Source organism: Elaeis guineensis, chromosome 7 (assembly GCF_000442705.2).
Source record: "Elaeis guineensis isolate ETL-2024a chromosome 7, EG11, whole genome shotgun sequence".
Lineage (NCBI taxonomy): Eukaryota > Viridiplantae > Streptophyta > Magnoliopsida > Arecales > Arecaceae > Elaeis > Elaeis guineensis.
In genome coordinates, this window is record NC_025999.2 from 84,719,662 (window position 1) to 84,741,088 (window position 21,427).

The following is a 21,427-nucleotide window of genomic DNA, read 5'->3' on the forward strand; positions in this document are numbered from 1 at the left end:
ATTCGGTTTGGATCTATCAAAATAAGTATGTTCCGAACTTGTATCCAAACTTGATATATTATTGGACTTGAGTTTGGATTCAGATTTTTTTCTGAGATTCAATTAAGAACTAGCTAAGGGATAACTTTCAAAACTAGCTCTTAACATAATAGTCTATGGCAGCTTGTAATATGAAAGGAGCACAATATGGGAAGGGAGTAATGGGGTTTAAAAAAGATTAATGCCTTTTGAAACAAATTTAAATTTCTATTTATGTTTAATTGATCATAGTCAAAATCTAAATATTGCTTGGGATTTTGAAAATAAAACAGCGACATGTGAGAGTGATGGAGGGCATTCATGATAAAAATGGTGTAAATCCAAATATGAAGAAAAGGAATTAACAAAAATTATGTATCCAATTTTCTTTATTTTTCATTTTTCATATATACTACGTACATGGTGTTTCAGTATTCAGGTTTTCAGATTTGAGCATCGCTAAATTGGGTTAAATCTGATAAGATCTTATATATAGAATCCAAATTCGAATTGATAAGATTATTGAAATTTTAATTTAGATCCATACCAAATTATTACAAATGATCAGGTCAGATTATCAAGTTTTCGAGTATCAATTACGCTTGTAGCTGCAGCTCTTGTAAGGTGAAGGTAACAAACTTGCAAAACATTACAGATTATGGCATTTTTCAGTAGATCAAATCCTTGATCCTATATGTCACTAGACAAGCTATCATTTTACTTTCTTGCGGTCGTTCTGATTTTAATCTATTTGCTTTTGGAGGAACCTTCTTGAACAATAGATTTATGCATCAATTTCCTTGGATCATCTCCTCTCTGCAAAGTTGGGACCTGATAATTATTAATCAAATTATATCATAATAGCAGCATCACATGGTTGTGCACTCATAGTATTCATAGTTGCTGGCAAATACATCTTTAGGACATGTCAAATGTCTTGCTGATTAAAATAGAAATGTTTGGGTGCTCTTGCAAGGAAGAAGTACCTTTAGTAAGTTGCTGATAAAAAATTTTATTGGATAGAACCTATTAATGAAGAATTGATATTTGGGGCGAGACATGGAACATAGATGTTGTCGATCCTTCAAGTAGTCCTGAGAGTCCAGAAAATGAAGTTGCAACTCGTCGAGTATACATCTAATCAATCTCATCTTTCAGGCATTCATGAGGCCTCTTCGTTAGTTGATTCATAATCTGCTAAGCTACACATAGGACTGGAGTGGGCCAGGTCGGGCCGGGCCGGGCCATACCCCTGCCAAATGTTAGTCCGAATTTTTTTTTGGATTTTGGGTCAGACTTAGGTCTAAAATTTTTTGAAAGACTAAGGTCTGAACCTGACCCCAACCAGACCCGAATCTGATTGAGCCAGCCCACCACCTACACCATCTCTCTTCCCTCTCTTAAAAGATTATTTTAGAAAAAACCTAAGTCCTAATCCTGTTAGGAATAATTTGGAATGGCCGATGATGTATGAAAATTCAAGCCCATTATGACTCATCGGATCCATATCAACATCTCTCAAGTGGCCTAATTGTGGCGGCTCACCTGACCCTTAGTCGGCGTGTGCCTGGTCCGACCCCTGGTCGGTTAATCTTTGATTCGACCCATGATCGGATAGCTCTTTATCCGAATTCTAGATGAAAAAGATTTGGTCCGACCCTTGGTCAGAGAATTTGCTGGTCGATCTCCAGTTGCATCCAATCCCTACACGGCTTGCATATTGGAATAATCTCTGGATAGCATAATAACTGCGAGTTGGTTAATCTTTTGGATCAATCTATCTAACCGGGCTTTGATCGAAAAACTATCAGTTCCAACTTCTAGTCCGCACGCCACACTCTCTGATCTCTCCTCATAAGCAAATTGGTCAGGCTCAGATTCAAAAGACAGGTGCCAACTGGCTATAGCTGTCAATACTATCTGGGTATAACCGTCTGATTCTGAAAATTTTTCAGGTGTAACCATCTAATTCTGAGAATCACAACTAAATAACCGCACCAGATTCGGCTAGCTTGTCCATCAAAAATGGTTACACAGCCGTCTTTTCTATAAATACTCAAACCTTAAGGACCCAGATAAGTAATCCATCTCAGAGAGCTAAAACTCTGCTTCTCTATTTGCACGTTCTAACTTGAGCGTCGGAGGGTCCTCGCCAGAGCATAATTCTTCGATCCAGACTTTTTTGCAGGTTGCTTCAGTGCTATGCCTTCTTATCTTCCGGCATCAACCAAAAACAAATCTCAACAGATAGAGGAAGGGCCGAATCTCAAGTCCTATAAAAAGGAGCAAATAAGTTAGAACTTCTCAAAGATGGCTCCATGTGGGACTTCCTCCCGACGAACCAACGCCTCCACCTCCCGGCAAGTGTAGAATGAAATAAATCACCCTGTTCTCACACCTTTGATGACGGCGGAAGTTCCCGCACCGGTCCAACAACCCATGACGGTGATCGTGGAGCAATTCAACCTGCTTTTTCAGCAGATGCAACAACTAACGGCTGTTATTTAGGCAGCGATCCAGCCTCCGCCGGCACCACATCTGGTGAATCAAATCCAGATCCCTCTGCCCCAGCGATTGGTGGTGGATTATACTCAAGAGTCAAGGAGTCGGCGGTCTCTAAGTCCTTGGTCGGGGTATGATTCAACCCTCGACTGACGATCTCCTCCGCATTCTGAAGCACATACCAATCGAGATGTGAAAGTCGAGCGAAGACTTCAAGAAATGGATCGAAAGATCCAACAGATTTGCAACAACCCATCAGCACCATCCAACGAGTTCGATTTTGAACCGCCTTTTGTGGCGAGCATCCTCCAAGAATCTATCCCACCAAACTTCAAGGTTCCTCAGTTGGAGAGCTACGACAGGACCACAGACCTCGTCGATTATGTCAACAGTTTTTGAGCGGTCATGCTCCTTCAGAAAGCCTTCGATGATATCCTATGCCAAGTCTTTCCCTCCACTTTGAAGGAGGTGGTCCAACATTGGTATTCCAATCTGAAGCCGACTTCTATTCACTCTTTCTGGTAGTTGAGCCAAGCCTTTGCTGCCCACTTCATCACCAACCGACGATAATAGAAGTACTTGGACTACCTCTAGACCATCAAACAGAAGGAGGGTGAGTCCATTCAATCTTACATAGCTCAATTCAATAGAGCTCTATTGAAAGTCTGCGACCTAGATCACTCTGTCGCAATGTCCATCCTGAAGGATGGATTGTTGATGGGTGACTTCAAAAAGTCACTGTTGAAGATCTTTTCTTGGGATTTTTCGAAAATGCTGGCTCGGACAGAGAAATATGCCTGATTGAAAGATTCTCTGACAGAAGAGACCGTCCGAATAACCCCAACTGTGGAGAATCAAGAGCAGAGCGGGGCTCGCTCGCCCCAACAAAATGGTGAAAATCACCACCATTCAAGATTCTCGTCGAGGAGAAGAAATATTTTATCGAGGAGGAATCATTCACCTCTGAGGTGATTCGACGATGGTGATTCAGCGATCTCACTCTTTTGAATGCTTCTAGAAGAGAGATTTTGATGGAGGTGCGAACCAAGCTGCCACCACCTCCAAAGATGTGGACAAACCTGGGGCACCATGATCCAGACAAGTATTGCCTCTATCATCGTGACCATAATCACGATATTGAAGATTGTTACCAGCTCAAAGAGGAAATTGGGCATTTGATCCGAGAGGGGAGGCTGGATCGATTCATCCGACGATAAGGTCTTCCATGTCGAGATCCTCCAAGGGCCGGACAGCAGCGACGGAGACATCTTGTACTTCAGCAGTGACAGTGCCAGCCCCCTCAGCCTCAACCTCAACCAGCACCAGCACAACTATGAGCGGAGGGGCAAGCGATAGTAGAAGATCAACCCCTGCGGGGTGAAATTCATATGATAACTAGGGGGTCATTTGGATTGGTGGAGCCGCATGCGGCGAAGAGGCCTCGGCTCGAAGAGCCAATGATCTTCACCGAACAAGATGCTGAAGGTGTACAAACTCCGCATAATGATGCGGTGATCATTATTGCTAATATAGCTGACAACAATGTACACCTCATTTTTATCGATAATAGATGTTCTACCGATATTTTATACTTTACTGCTTTCACTGCAATAGGGTTTGTTCCTGAACAGTTGAATAAATTCAATACTCCGATCCAAAGTTTCTTCAGGAGTTCGGTAATTCTAGAAGGGACTATCAGACTGCCCCTTATCTTGAGAACCAAACCTAGGCAAGTGACCGTTCATGTTGATTTTCTTATGCTTAACCTACCGTCAGCCTACAATGCAATACTTGACCGACCAAGTCTAAGAGCACTGAAGGCAGTGGTGTCAAGCTACCACTTGATGATGAAGTTTTCGACCAAAGTCGGAGTGGGGCAAGTCCGAGGCAATCAAGCAATGACCCGATAGTGTTTCGCTGCTAAGCTGCAGGTAGAGGAACAGCCGACGGCGTCCCAACCAGAACTCCCAACAGGTTTGGATGCTCGCAATGATCTGGCTGGAGAGCATGCTCGATCGTTTAAGGATCTAGTGGAGGTCCCTTTAAGGAAAGAAAATCCCCATCAAACCATAAAAATTGGATCATCCATAGATCAAGTAACTAAAACTCGGCTAACTGCTCTTTTGTAGAAAAATACAGACATGTTCGCTTGGACGACGGCAGATATGCCTGACATAGATCCAGAGGTGAGGACTCATCACTTGAGAGTGGATCCGATCTTCCACCCTATAAAGCAAAAGAAGAGAAGCTTTGCCCTAGAGTGCCAGAAAGTAATTACTGAGGAGGTAGATAAGTTGGTTAAGGCCAGCTTCATCCGAAAAGCAATGTATCTGACTGGCTTGCTAACGTGGTGCTAGTCAAAAAGGTGAACGAAAAATGATGCATGTGCATCAACTTCACTGACCTGAATAAAATCTGCCCTAAAGACAGCTATCCTCTCCCTCGAATAGATCAATTGGTGGATGCCACTTTTGGGCATGAGCTCCTCGCCTTCATGGCTGCCTTCTCCTATTATAACCAGATCTAGATGGCACCTAAAGATGAGGAGAAAACGGCCTTTATTACTGACTCTGGACTCTATTGTTGCAGGGTGATGTCCTTTGGGCTAAAAAATACCGAGACAACATATCAGCAACTAGTGAATAAGATATTCAAAGATCAAATTGATCGCAACATAGAGATTAATGTGGATGATATATTGGTAAAAAATCAAACCACTCCAGATCACATAGCCGACCTTCAAGAAACCTTCAACACCCTGCATCGATTTCAGATGTGGTTGAATCCCACAAAATATGCCTTCGGAGTTAGCTCTGAAAAGTTCTTTGAATTTATGGCCTCTCGACGAGTAATTGAGATGAATATGAAGAAGATTAAGACGATTCTGGAGTTGTCCCCACTAAAAAATATAAAGAAAGTCCAGCACCTCACCGAAAGGATCACCTCACTCAATCGTTTCGTCTCCAGATCGGCTGAGAGATGTTTATCTTTTTTTTAAACCCTTAAGCAGCCGAGGGACTTCCAATGGATGATTGAGTGTTGGAAAGTATTTGAGGAGTTAAAGCAGTACCTTAGCTCGGCACCCTTGCTTACAAAGTTCCAACCTAGAAAAGAATTGTTACTCTATCTTGTCGTATCTCCATCAACAATTAGTTCGGTTCTTATCTGAAAAGAAGGATGAATCCAAAAATCAGTGTATTACTCAAGTAAGGTCCTTCAGAATGCTGAGACCAGGTACACAAAGTTGAAAAAATTAATATTTGCTTTGGTCATCATGGCAAAAAAGCTTCGGCCCTACTTTCAAGCTCATACAATAATGCTGCTCATAGATCAGCCGATCAAGGCAGCCCTCCACCGTCCGGATACATCGGGACGTGTTGCAAAATGGGCCTTACAACTCTTTGAGTGCGACATTAAGTTCTGCCCAAGCCCTTCAATTAAAGCTCAGGTCTTGATGGACTTCATCCTTGAGTGCACCATCCCTGACAAGGAGGGCTTAAAAGCTGTGGAGGGCAGCTCAATGGCGCTAGAGGAACAAATAAATATGAACCTTGATCCTAAAGATTAGTGGATTCTTCCTGTCAATAGATCTTCCAATTCATCAGGATCATGAGCTGGGATCATCTTAACTGGCCCAAAAGGTGATGTGGTGGAGTACGCTCTATGATTTTAATTTTCAACCACCAACAACGAAGCAGAGTACGAGATTTTAATTATCGGGCTTAGACTCACAAAGGATGTGAAAGTCAAATACTTGAAGATCTTCAATGACTCTCAACTGGTGACAAAACAAGTCAAGGGCGATTATGAAGCTCGAGAGAAAAATATGAAGAGGTACCTCGAAAAGATAAAAAAAACTAATCACATCTTTTCTAAACTTTGATATCCAACAGATACCTCGGATATAAAATACACGGATGGATGTGCTGTCAAAGCTAGCTCCCTCTTTTCCGTCTGAATTTCAAAAAAAAACTTACATTGAGATATTAAAAAATTCAAGTCTAGAAGAATCTCTTACTGTTCAACAGATTGAAGAAGAGCCTTGCTAGATTGACCTCTTACTGAAGTATCTCAGATTGAGCGAATTACTACCTAACAGTCGGGAAGCTCAAAAAATCTGCAAGTAGGCTGCTTGCTATGTGCTTTATGATGACAATCTGTATAAGCGATCCTTCTCTCTTCCACTGCTGAGGAGTTTGCGACCGTCCGAGGCAGACTACGCACTAAAAGAGGTCCACGAGGGAATTTATGAAAATTATTTAGGTGCAAAGGTATTTTCTTACAAAATCCTCTGATAAGGTTATTATTGGCCTTCGATGCAAAATGATACTTCCAATTTTGTCAAAAGATGTGATCACTGTCAGAAGATTTTCAATGTTTAGCATCAACCAGCGGTGCCCCTTACTCCAATCGTCGCTCCATGGCCTTTCACTTAATGGAGAATGAATATTTTGGATCCTTTTCCTCAAGCCTCAGATCAGCATAAATTTCTCTTAGTGGCCATGGATTACTTCACAAAGTGGATGGCAGTCGAGTCCCTAGCCCATATAACAGAGACAAAGGTTAAAGACTTCATCTAAAAATTCATTATCTACCACTCTGGCCTCCTGAGAGTGCTGATAACTGACAATGGCAAGCAGTTCAGCGGCTTTTGACTCTGAGAATTCTGTGAAGACCTTGAAATTGAACAATGCTTTACTTCAGTCAGACACCCATAAGCAAATGGGGAGGTCGAAGTAACGAACAGAACTCTCTTGCAAAGCCTAAAGGCTAGACTTAATCGAACTTAGGGATCCTGGATTGACGAGCTGTATCATGTGTTGTGGACATACTGAACAACTCAGAGAATTTCGATTGGAGAAACTTCATTCAACTTTACATTCGGAACCGAAGTAGTTATATCGGTTGACAATGGACTTCTTTTCTTCAAAGTGGAGGAGTACAACAAGGACACCAGCTCTGAATGGTTGTGAACCAACCTTGATCTGGTTGAGGAGAGTAGGGAACAAGCTACCGTGCGAATGACATCCTACTGATAAAGGGTGGCCAAATACTATAATTTTCGAGTCAAGTCTAAAAAATTTCGAGTTGGTGATCTGGTGCTACGACACACCGAAATCTCACAGCCTACGGAGCGAAAAAAAGCTATCGCCTAAATTGGAAGGCCCTTATCAGGTGGATGAGATGGTACATTCTGAAACTTGTAAATTGAGACAGCATGATGGAACTCCACTCCAAAGACCATAGAACTCAGCTAATCTCTGCATGTATTACTAGTGATATTGTAATTTTGCTGAAGTATATGCATGAATGAACATTCCAATTTATCAACATCGATACTTCTACATATAAGTGAGAGTAATACCAATGAGGGGCTTATATTGAAACTCATCCTTTGATCGGCCTCGAGATGTTAAAAATTTTTGATTGATTTATATTGAAACTTGACTTTTGATCGATCTTGAGATGTTACAAGTCTTTGATCGACTTATATTGAAATTCGATCTTTGATTGATCTTGAGATGTTAAAAATTTTTGATCGATTTATATCTAAACTCGGCCTTTGATCGACTTTGAGATGTTAAAAATTTTGATCAACTTATATTGAAACTAGATCTTTCATCGGCTTTGAGATGTTAAAAATTTTTGATCGGCTTATATCTGAACTCGACTTTTGATCGACCTTGAGATGTTAAAAGCCTTTGATGGCTTATATTGAAACTCGGCCTTTGATCGATCTTGAGATGTTAAAAGTCTTTGATCGACTATATTAAAACTCGATCTTTGATCGATCTTGAGATGTTAAAAATCTTTGATTGACTTCTATTTGAACTCGAACTTTGATCGGCTTTGAGATGTTAAAAATCTTTGATCGACTTATATTGAAACTCGACCTTTGATCAGTCTTGAAATGTTAAAAATCTTTGATTGGCTTATATTTGAACTCGATCTTTGATCGATCTTAAGATATTAAAAGCCTTTCATTGACTTATATTAAAACTTGACTTTTGATCAACATTGAGATGTTAAAAGTCTTTGATCGATCTTGAGATGTTAAAAGTCTTTGATGGACTTATATCTAAACTCGATCTTTGATCGGTCTTGAAATGTTAAAAGCCTTTGATCGACTTATATCTGAATTCGATCTTTGATCGACCTTGAGATATTAAAAGTCTTTGATCGGCTTATGTCTGAACTCGATCTTAGATCGACTTTGAGATGTTAAAACTTTTTGATTGGCTTATATCTGAACTCGACCTTTGATCGGTCTGGAGATGTTAAAAATCTTTGGTCGGCTTATATTTAAATCCGATCTTTGATCGGCTTAGAAATTCTAAAAGCCTAAGATCAGCTATAACTATCCCTATTCTAATGTCAAAGGCAAAAAGAAGGTACCAGTGCATAATCTGAAAACTTGCATCATATAGCTACTCCCATAGCTTGATTCTTGAACTCGGGAGTAGGGGGTAGTATTACGAAGATTGAAATTTTATTAAGATAAAGCTTTTACATTTTACGACGATCATGTGGAGTCAATATGATTCAGAAAATGATAATATAAAATAAATAAAATATATACATAAATACATGGTTAGAAAAATTGTAATTTTATTCCAACAAAAAGTGTTTATAAGAGTCTGGTTAGCTCTTTGTCTGACATTACAAGATAAAAAAAGATAAAATGAAGAAAAAAAATTAGCTGTTCAACTGGTGGGGTATCGTCAGCTGGTTGCACCTCATTAATCTCGAAAATTCCCTCGCCATCAAAATCTTTGATGCGTCGCGCTCTGCGGAGAATTATGAATTCAAAAAATATGTAAGTATTCCTCACTTTTCGCATAGCTACATCAAAGCATCTTCTATGTCTATCTCGAGATTGGCCAGCTCGGACAGATTAAGTTGTGGGTACAAAACTCGAATTGCATTCCGACAAAAATTGTAGTCGAAATGACGTCCGACAGCAATGGTCTTATGGATCGTTGATTGAGAACTATCCATTAGCTGCTCATGAGATCAAAAATAAGAAGCTCTTTCTTCTCCCGCTAGAGATCGATCTTCTAGTTTCCACTCTCCCGATCGAGATCTCTCATGATGGGAGATCGGAAGAGACTCTTTTGGGCCGACGTCGATGATGGGAGCAGTCACTTGGATATCTCGCTGTTGTACGTTCTTGCGAGCGGCGATGATCTTCTTGTCATTCAACGTCTTTTGCGACTTTAAAATTTTTTCTCTGGCATTGCGGAGTTCATCTTAAAGTTGCAATGTCTACTCGAACCTCACCCATCCAAATTTTTTACACTTAATCAGGGACTCCAAGGCACTGATTTCTTCATGGGCAAAGTCAAACTGACGACGATATACAGTCAATTTTGCTGCAATACCCCAGGATATTTTTCTCGTTGCATCGGATATCCTTTGCATCTCATCGACCAATCGTGCCTTCTCGATGCTGCGTGCTACAACTCCTCACCAAACCTCCTGTTGAAGTCTACTAACTTTTTTCTCAGTCTCATCAAGTTTCTTTTAAGCCTATTGAAGTCTCTTTCCCCGATTGACGGCCTTTTCTTCGAAGAATTTAAATTTTTTCTCTAAGCTCTTAATATGAGCTCTAATCTTAACCACCATCATCAGAGGAAGAGGAGTGGCCAGTAAAGGAGCAACAGCTACCGGATCGATGTCACAAGCATCATTTACCAACTATACAAACAATTGAAAATGATAAATTCAAAAAGCTCATAATTTCATTTCATTAAATGAAAGTTTCTTATAGAGCTTAAAAAAAGAAAAAAAAAGAGAGAAGGAGGTAAAAAGTACAAGCATTCAATCTCTGACCTTCTCTTGGGGAGTTGTATCCGAAGGAGGCTTGGAGGAACCTGCATCAGTAGTTGAAGAGGAGGGTGGCTCAGCAACATTCTTCTTCTCGAAAATAGGGAGCTCGGAGGCAGTGTAAACTTTCTCATCATCTTTATCTTCATCTTCATAGTCCAAGAAGGTGAGATCAAGCTCCGGATGCTCCTTCTCTATTGACTTTCGACAATCGACCCAACCTTCTTTGTGAGCTTGATAAAAAATCTTTTCGCTGAAGGTCACATGGCTGTTGCGGTATTCTTCAGATGCCTTAAATGTCTCCACTGCTCGAGCAATCTCCTTAGCGAAGGCAAGTGATGCCTTGAATTCCTCGACTGAGGAGTGCTTGGCACCTTGAATGCGCTCCTCAGTCCTTCTCCACCTCTTTCTCCCTCTCCAAGGCGAGGGCGAGATCGGATTTCACCTGCCCGAGGGCTCCCTAAAAATGCTTGGTCTCAGCTTCTAGTTTTTTAATTTTCATCCGAGCTATCTGGGTGTCCATCTCGACTTTCTACTCAATCTCTCGCGCTTGTGCTTCCCTAGCCGAGCGATCCGACAGATTGATAAGAACATGGAGTAGCTGCATTTCAAATCGACTTAGTTAGAGAAAATATGATGAGTAAAAAAGGAGAAGTGATAGGATAAATGCTATACATGATGACCCATGATCAAAGATAGTTTTCTCAAATTGAAAATGCTCATCCTATCCATCTACTCTAACTCTGCTAGAATTACGAAGTTTTCAACAATTTTTTGGACTGCCTTCCGATCTTGAAAAAATAGATCCTTTGGAATATCATCGGAAAGAGGCTCATCATCATCAGCCTCCTTAGAAGATCCGGCCCGAGCAGAGGTCTTTGAAGGCTAAGGTAGTTCGACGATCCCTTTTCGAGAGTCTGCAGTCAGGGTCAGAGTAGGTGTAGGTGTCGCCAAAACTACTCCGACCTTGAAGGAGACTGCTTGGTCGACAACGGTAGGCTCTTGGCTGAGTTCAGCAGATTTTAGCTTTTTCTTTCTCTCGATTTCGACGGCCCCAGTCTTCCTCTTCTGTGGAAGAGAAGCCTTCAATTTCGCAATATCTTTTGCTGAGAATTTCATTTCTACAATTGTTCAACAAACATCAGGATACAGAGCTATATATATATATATATCGTTTATACTTATATATATATATATCGTTTATGCTTATATATATATATATATATATATATATATATATATATATATAAGCATAAACGATATATATATATAAGTATAAACGATATATATATATATATATAAGCATAAATGACCCCACTCACTCTTGAGATCGCTAGAGGAAAGTCCTACCGAGAAAAGGGATTCATCGGACAAAAGCTCATCCAGTTGAGGAGCATCGTAATCTAGGAGATTCTTAAGTGTTAAATGTATGTCCTAGAAGTCAATATAGCTGACACATTATAATAAAGCTAGGACATAATTTTGTACTTAATATATTGATTTGATCAATAAAAAAAGAAGTTTAATTTTTATTCAAGTGTGATGTGTCTTTGAATCGTCCATGAAATTAATATTTTGATACATATTCTCAAAGTATTGAGAATTAGAGATATGTATATAATTTCTCAATACTTCCAATCATAGTATCATCATAACGATAATGATCGATCCAGATAGACCGATACACAGATCGCTTTCTTCGAGATAGATGAGTTTTTAGTTTACAGTATAGAGATAATGAGCGATAAATGCAGGTAGTTGTTAGAGAACAACTAGTACTGAGCGTGATCATATGAGAGATCATTTAGATTTTTACTCGATCATCAGTGATTGTCTCGATGTTGTAGTTGTATGAATGATCTTTTGACTTATGATGGTATGATTGCTCATAGTGAGGCTACTGGAGTTTGACTGACACATAAACATGATCTCAATGAGCCCTTGTAGTGGATGTTGGCGACAGTTGATCCACTGTAGGAGTATAGTATGCATCAAGATAGAATCTATCGATCTTGATAGAGAGTAGTCATCCTATGAGATTTGAGAGGCTAAGTCCGAGAGTCTATGACCACAGTAGTGTGATTGATGAAAAAAAATTTTCATAAAGAACATAATTGGACTTGAGCTGATCGAATCTATCATATGACTGATGATGAGGTTTGATAACTTATCCATGACCTACCATCTAGTCGAGACTCACAATAGAGAGCTGAATCACATGTGAACTACATCTTAAGGTTCTTTTTCGGTTCTATTAGGTTGCCACTACATACTGCTAGGTACCACTAGTGGATTGTGAGAGCTCACTAGAATTGCTTAGGATCAACAATCTTTGATGAGTTAGAGTGAAATTATTCCGACCCATTGAAAAGAATTTCAATAATACTATGATAGAAATCATTGTATATCTCACTACTAGATAGAATTGAACCTATGGGGTCACACAATAAAGAGATTAGATCTGTGATAAGCAATTGAGCATATGAAGTCTCAATTGGGTTTAGAGAAACTCTATTGGATTCAGGATAACCTTGCTGCACATGGTTGGATCCAATTTTTTCTTTACGTTTGAATTTTTTATTTGATAAGATTAATTTAAATTTAATTATCTGCTAGTAACCTAAATGAATTAGATTCATTAGGCTTTAATTGTTGGGTGCTTAGGATTTTGAATCAAATAAATTAAGGGTTCAAGTCTTTAATTAATTTTCTTGATAGTTTTGATTAGATGCCACTTGATTTGATCAAGTTGGGCGTGCCCACCCACTAGAGGACATGTGGGACCAGCATGGGGCATCCCATAGGTGCTATGTGGCATGTATATTTGTGGGTGCAAAGGCTCCAATAGTTGATGCCTAAAGGATCTCCTAAAGAAAGTCAAATAACTAAAGGAATAAGGATTTCTAATGCAAATAGGACTTATATTAAGTGGTTATTTGATTTTGAATAGGATTCAAATCTTATGCCTATTTAAAGAGACTTTTCCTAAGGCTTCTAAGCATTGAAATCCAGCAGCCCTATGCCTCCATAGAAGTACCCATGCCCCCTCTCTTTTCTCCCCTCTCTTCTCCCTTGAAAAGCCAACGCCCAAGGATTGGGCATCCTCCATCTTCCATGCCTCAAGGAGTTTGGGTGTCCTATTTGTTTGTTGGCAAAAGATCAAGGAAAGCAAAGGAAGAAAAGCAAGAGAAGAAGAAGATCAAAGAAAAGATCAAAGAGTTAATCATGATACAAGCTTCGTCCAGATTCACAGGCTAATTTTTTTTAAAAAAAAAATTAATACCAAAGAGAACTGTACCAAACTGATTCGGAGTGGATATCTATAGAGACAGGATACCTGCACAACTAAGGGAGAATCTACTCTCTTCTAGATCCAGATTTGAAGAAAGAATTTACGAAATAGGTATGTAATTCGATCACATATTCAATTTCAGCATATGAAGTAGATCCTAGTGCTCCATGTTTATGCATGTATGATGTAGATTAAAAGATATTTTAATCTTCTATTCTACTGTATTATTTAAAAAAAAAAATTGAAACATATATGTATGCCCCGACATGAAAAATCCAATAGTGGTATCAGAGCCACAGATTTTATATGCATGAAATTGACATATATGTTTTAAAAAGAGTTTCAAAATCTAATTTTTCTTTAATACATGAGATGTATAGATGATTATTTTGAATCTGAAATTTATTTTAGATTTAATTTTAAAATATATAGTTGATATGTGAAAGTATGCATAGATCTAAATTTTATTCTAAAATAATTTTTAGTTCATATTTATGTGATATGTAGATGCCTACATAAATCTAAAATTTAATTTAATTTGATTTATGATTCATATATGAGATATATAATTATATAGTTAGATCAAAAAATTATTTTTAATATTATTCATTATTTGTATATGAGATATATGATATCATGTTATGATCTGAATTTTTATTTAGATCTGAATTTTACATACATATATGAGATATATGCTTGTATGTTAAATCTGAAAATAAGTTTCATGATTCAAAACTTATCTTTCATGTAAAAAATTTAGATCTAAAATTTAATTTTAAAATCTAACATTTAATTTTGTACATAAAAATTTTGATTATAGAAAAATCAAAAATTTAGTTATGTAATTAGATTGCATTTAGGATTTTTGATTAGAACGTAACGGGTTTAATTCGATTAAGTAATTGATCAAACTGAATCAAGTGTTGATTAGGATTAGATCAATTAAATTATATGATCATGCAATTATTGTTGATCAAATTGATTGAATTCCATATGTAGAATCAATTAACCTAAGTACCTAATTCGGCTCGATGGTTTGGGTCTGATTCGCTTGAGCTAACCTATTTGGACCAATTGACCTATTGGTGTCTAAGGCAAGTAATTGAGAGGTAGTTATTTAATTGCTTATGTTTGCTGATCTGATCAATTTATTGATGTCTAAGAAAAGCAACGAGGAGACCCCCACTGATCTCCATTTACCTGATCAATTTGGAAGATTGAGTCTTGAATGAGGTTGCTTGATAGTTTGGTTTAGTCCATATCAATTAGATCAGTCATATGATGATCGATTAAATGAGATCTAAACCTAAATCTTCCCATAAATATTAAGTTTATAGGTCTTCCACCATTATAGATGTACGAGCATGCTACTGATGTTGATTGTTCTCGATTGATCACAGTAGTTCAGTTGCATCAAAAATATGCAACCACTCTATTAGCAAAGAGTTGCTCCAGGATAAGGATGGGGTTGGACCCAATAACTGTTAGGTGAGGGACCCAATGACGGTCTTGCATCTGCTTGTGAACGATGGGTCGGACTTAACTAAGGAGTATTGTCAATAACTATTAGGTGAGCCCACATTACTTAAAGATCAAGTCGCTGCAACATACTTAGAGAAGCATCTAGATAAAGAGTTGTCCATGCATCGGTGTGCATGTTATCAATAACTGTTAGATAAGATACATAGCATTGGTTGGACCGCAGTACCCACTAAGAATCCATTTATCGCGTTAGAATTTTCATTTTTCACTCGAAGAGTGGAGGGATCCAAAAAATTAGTGAAAGTTATTATTTGTATCTTAAAGACCCTAGAAGTAAATATAACTTTAAAGTATAAAAGTCTAACTTGAATCTCTACTCTCATAGTTAAACAATGTCGGCCTCAAATCTTCTATCCCACATCCTTGAATTCAATTATTTGATCGAAATAAACTATAAAAACTAGCTAAGAAATCTCAGGATTGTCCTGACTTCTGAAAAACTAGGTCATATACTCGATCAAAAACTTCTAGTGTTACCAAACCGTCCTACTACTGAGCAAAGAACTGCTTATGAAAAGTGGATGGATGAAGACAGTCAGATCAAGTGCTATGTACTGGCACCATGTTAAATAAGTTGTAGAGCCAACATGAGTATATGCCCACTACTAGGGCTATGATCACTCACCTACAAGAGTTGTATGATGAGCAGAGCCATACAGCATGCTTTGAAGTGTCCAAGCGACTCTTCAATCTGAAAATATGTGAAGGACAGTCAATCCATGAGCACTGTATGACAGTGATCAAAGACATTGAGAAGCTTGAAAAGCTGAGGCTTGATATGTAAAAAAAATTACAGATGGATTTGATCCTTCAATCTCTTAGAGTTCATATAGTAAATTTATTATAAATTTTCATAATGAGCAAACTTGATTGTACTATATCCAAATTAATCAACATGTTGGTCACTGCGGAAAGAACCTTGAAGAGTTCAAAGGCCACTGTTCTCGCTGTGGAGCAGACTTCTTTGACCAAGTGAATATTTGGTTGGAAGAAGAAGAACAAATTCGCTAAGAAGCAGAAAAAAGAGAGCAAGCCAAAGAAGGACGTTCCAAAGAAGGCTGAAGCAAAGAAAAAAGTATTTTCATTATGATGCTAACAGCCACTGGAGGAGAAACTGTCCACTCTACTTAGAGAGCCTAAAAACTAAGAAGGGTGATAAACCTTCAGAAGGTATGCTCGTAATTGAATCTAACCTTACAGTTTCTTCTACTTCTAGTTGGATATTGGATCCTGCTTCGAGTGCTCATATATGTACTTCAATAGAGCAAAAATTACTATAGAAGCCATTGATACTTATTCTCTTCGATTACCATTAGAATTTAGATTAGATTTAAAAAATTATTATTTTATTCCTATAGCTAGTCAAAATTTGATTTCCGTATCTATGCCAGCATAGGATGGTTTTAAATTTAATTTTAATAAAAATTTTTGTTCTATTTATTTATAAAATAAATTGATTGCACGTAATCTTTTAATTAATAGTCTATATCACTTGCATGTTGATGTGAATGTAAATTTGAACGAGTAAATAGTGAGTGTCGTAGGTCAAAAGAGATCCAAAGATGAAATTAACCAGAAGTACTTATGGCATCATAGACTAGGCCATATTGCAGAGGACAGGATAAATAAACTAAAAAATGATGGAATTCTTGGCTCTCTTCATCCAGAGTCATATCTAGCTTGTGAATTTTATTTTTAAGAAAAAATGGCCAAGTTACTCTTTGTAGGACATGGGGAAAGGACTACTGAATTACTTGTCCTGGTATACATCAATGTGTGTGGACCATTTGATGTGCAGATCAGAAGTGGTTACAGCTACTTCATCATCTTTATCGATGATCTATCTAGGTATGAGTATGTGTATCTAATGAAACATAAGTCTGAAGCCTATGAAAAGTTCAAAGAATTCAGAAATGAAGTAAAAAAATAAAGAGACAAATCCATTAAGATTCTTCGATTTGATCGAAGAAGTGAATATCTTAGTCAAAAATTTTTAAGATATCTTAAGGACAATGGCATAGTCTTTGAATGGACTCCTCTCGAAATATCTCAGCTCAATGGGATATCCGAAAGGAAGAATAGGATTCTATTAGATATAGTCAGGTCCATGATGAGCTTCACTGATTTACCCTTATATCTTTCGAGACATACTTTATTAACTGTAACTCACCTATTAAATAAGGTTCCATCAAAATCTATTCCTACCACACCGTATGAGATATGATACAGTAAGAAGCCGAGTCTAGGTTATCTTAAGACTTGGAGATGTCCGACCTATGTCAAAAGACAGGTGGCCGATAAATTAGAGGATAGATCTGTAATAGCTCATTTTATAGGATATCTAAAAGAATTAATAGGATACTACTTTTACTTTCTACAAGATCACAATATGATTGTGAGTCGGAACGTCATATTTCTAGAAAAATTATTTATCCAGGATGGTGGCAGTGGAAGATTAGTTGAGCTCGAAGAGGTCTCTAAAGAGTAAAGAGCTATAGATTTTTAGAAATTCATTATTCATGAGCCAGTAGTTGATATTCTTCTATCACCTCATAGATCTAGCAGGATCTTCCAACCTCTTGAAAGGTACATGGGTATGCTTACGGAGAAAGTAAAAAAAATATTTCTTATAGGAGATAAGAGTTATAATGATGATCCTAATATTTTGATGAGGTGATGTCTGACATCGATTCCAAAAAATAGTTAGATGCAATGAAGTCAGAAATTGACTCGATGCATTCGAACCAAGTATGGACCTTAGTGGATCTATCTGAGAGTATAGTACCTATTGGATGTAAATGGATCTATAAAAAAAATAGATACCGATGGTAAAATAGAGACCTCTAAGGCTAGGCTTATGGCAAAAGGTTATAGCCAGTACGAGGGCATTGACTATCAAAAAATCTTCTCGTCCATAGCCATCCGCACTCTGCTTGCTATTGCAGCTTATTATGATTATGAAATCTAGCAGATGGATGTAAAAACTGCTTTTCTAAATGGATATCTTGAGAAAGATATCTATATGGAGCAGTCTTTAGATTTCACATCTGGTGATGGTGATTATAGAGTCTGTAAGCTGCAAAGATCCATATACGGATTAAAGCAAGCTTCTCAGAGTTGGAATCTTCATTTTGATAATGTGATCAAATCGTTTGATTTCATCAAGAATGAAGAGGAACCTTATGTATACAAAAGGGTCAGTGAGAGCGCAATAACATTCCTCATATAGTACGTGGATGATATTCTTCTTATTGAGAATGGTATTTCCATTGTGACCACGATCAAAAGATGGTTGTTTAAGAAATTTTTAATGAAAGATCTAGGGGAAACATCTTATATTTTTTGAATAAAGGTTTATAAGGATAGATCTAAAAGGATGCTAGGCTTGTCACAAAAGTTGTACATAGAGAAAGTGCTGAAGAGATTCAACATGAAAAACTCTAAAAGAGAACTTTTACCTCTTAAGTATGATATTCATCTTTTGAAGACGATGTGTCCGACCACATCTGAAGAAGTTCAGCACATGAGTAGGATTCCTTATGTCTCAACCATAGGGAGCCTCATATATGCTATGTTATATATACTTGACCTAATATTGTCCTTGCTGTGAGTATCACGAGCAGGTATCAGTCGAATCCAAACAAAGAGCACTGGATAGCTGTGAAGAACATCCTTAAGTACTTAAAAAAACTAAAGATTTATTCTTGATCTTTAGAGGAGGTTCTGAGTTGCAAGTTGAGGGGTATACTAATTCAGACTTCATGTCTGATCCTGATGATAGAAAGTCTATGTCAGGATATGTGTTCGTATGCAATGGTGGCACAGTCACCTGAAAAAGTTCTAAGCAGCCTATCATAGTAGATTCGACCACAGAGGTTGAATATATTGCTGCTTTGGGTGCTCAAAAGAAAGCTTCTGATTCAAAAAGTTCATCGTGAAACTTAGGATTATGACATCAGATGTCATATCATTTTATTGCGACAACAATGAAGCCATAACACTTGCTAAGGAGCCAAAGTCTCATCAAAAATCAAAGCACATCAAACGATGATACCATATCATACGCGACTATTTCAAAAAAAAATATATCGAGGTACGAAGAGTAGACTCCACGGACAATGTGACAGACCCGCTAACAAAGCAATTGAGCCAACCAAAGATAAAAATCCATCTTGAGAAGATGGGACTTAGATTAGTGGCCAATTGACTCTAGTCCAAGTGGGAGATTGTTAGAGTATGTCCTAGAAGCCAATATGGCTGATACATTATAATAAAGTTAGGATACAATTTTGTACTTAATACATTGATTTGATCAATAAAAAGATAAGTTTAATTTTCATTCAAGTATGATGTGTCCTTGAATCATCCATGAAATTAATATTTCGATACAGATTCTCAAAGTGTTGAGAATTAGAAATATGTATATAATTTTTAAATATTCTCGATCATAGTATCATCATGAGGATGATGATCGATCTGGATAGACCGATGCACTGATCGCTTTCTTCGGGATAGATGAGTCTCTGATCTACAGTGTAAAAATACTGAGCGATGAGTGCGGATAGTTGCTAGAGAACAACTAGTGCTGAGCGTAACCATATGAGAGATCACTTGAATTTTTACTTGATCATCAGTGATTGTCTCGATGCTGTAATTATGTGAATGGTCTTTTAATCTGTGATGGTACGACTGCTTGCAGTGAAGCTTTAGAGTTTGACTGACACATAAATATGATCTCAATGTGCCCTTGTTCTGGATGTTAGCGACAGTTAATCCATTGTAAGAGTAGGATGCACATCAAGATGAAATTTATCGACCTTGATAGAGAGTAGTCCTATGAAATTTGAGAGCTAAGTCTGAGGGTCTGTGGCCACAGCAGTGTGATTGATGAAAAAAAAATTTCATAAGGATCATAATTGGACTTGAGCTGATCGAATCTATCATATAACTGATGATGCAGTTTGTATCTATGACCTGCCATCTAGTTAGGACTCACGACAGAGGAACTAAATCACACGTGAACTACACCTAGAGGTTCTTTTTCAATTCTACTGGGTTGCCATTACATACTGCTAGGTGTCATTAGTGGATTGTGAAAGCTCACTAGAGTTGCTCAGAATTGATAATTCTTGATGAGTTAGAGTGAAATTGTTCTAACCCATTGAAAAGAGTTTCAATGATATTATAATAGAGATCATTGTATATCTCACTACCAGATAGAATTGAACCTATGAGGTCACACAATAAAGAAATTAGACCTGAAATAAGCAATTGAGCTTATGAAGTCTCAATTGGATTTAGAAAAATCTTATTGGATTCAGGATAACCTTGCTAGCACATGATTGACCCAATTTTTTCTTTATGTTTGAATTTTTTATTTGATAAGATTAATTTAAATTTAATTATCTACTAATAATCTAAATGAATTACATTCATTGAGCTCCAATTGTTGGATGCTTAGGATTTTGGATCAAATGAATTAAGGGTCCAAACCTTTAATTAATTTTCTTGATAATTTTGATTGGGTACCACTTGATTTGATCAAATTGGGCATGTCCACCCATTAGAGGGTGTGTGGGACCAGTATGGGGCATCCCATGGGTGCCATGTGGTATATGTATTTGTGGGTGCAAAGGTTTCAATAGTTGATGCCTAAAGGATCTCCTAAAGGGAGTCAAATAACTAAAGAAATAAGGATTCTTAATATAAGTAGGACTTGTATTAAGCGATTGTTTGGTTTTGAATAGGATTCAAACTTTATGTCTATTTAAAGGAGCCTTCCCTAAGACTTCTAAGCATTAAAATCCAGTAGCCCCACGCCTCCATAGAAGTGCCCACGCTCCCTCTCTCTTCTCTCCTCTCTTCTCCCTTGAAGAGCCAATGCCCAAGGCTTGGGCATCCTCCATCTTCCATGCCTAAAAGAGTTTGGGCATCTCCTTTGTTTACTGGTTTCTAGTTCCTGATTGCTTCATAATCAAGAGAAGAAAAGCAAGAGAAGAAGAAGATCAAGAAAAGGATGAAAGAGTTGATCGCAATCCAGACTTCGTTAAGATTCGTAGGCTGATTTTTCTTAGAAAAAAAAAATCAATATCAAAGAGAGCTATTTCAGGCTGATCCTGAGTGGATATCCATAAAGATTGGATACTTACACGGCTAAGAGAGAACCTACTCTCTTCTAGATCTAGATTTGAAGAAAGAATTTGCTAAATAGGTATGTGATTCGATCATATATTCAATTTCAACATA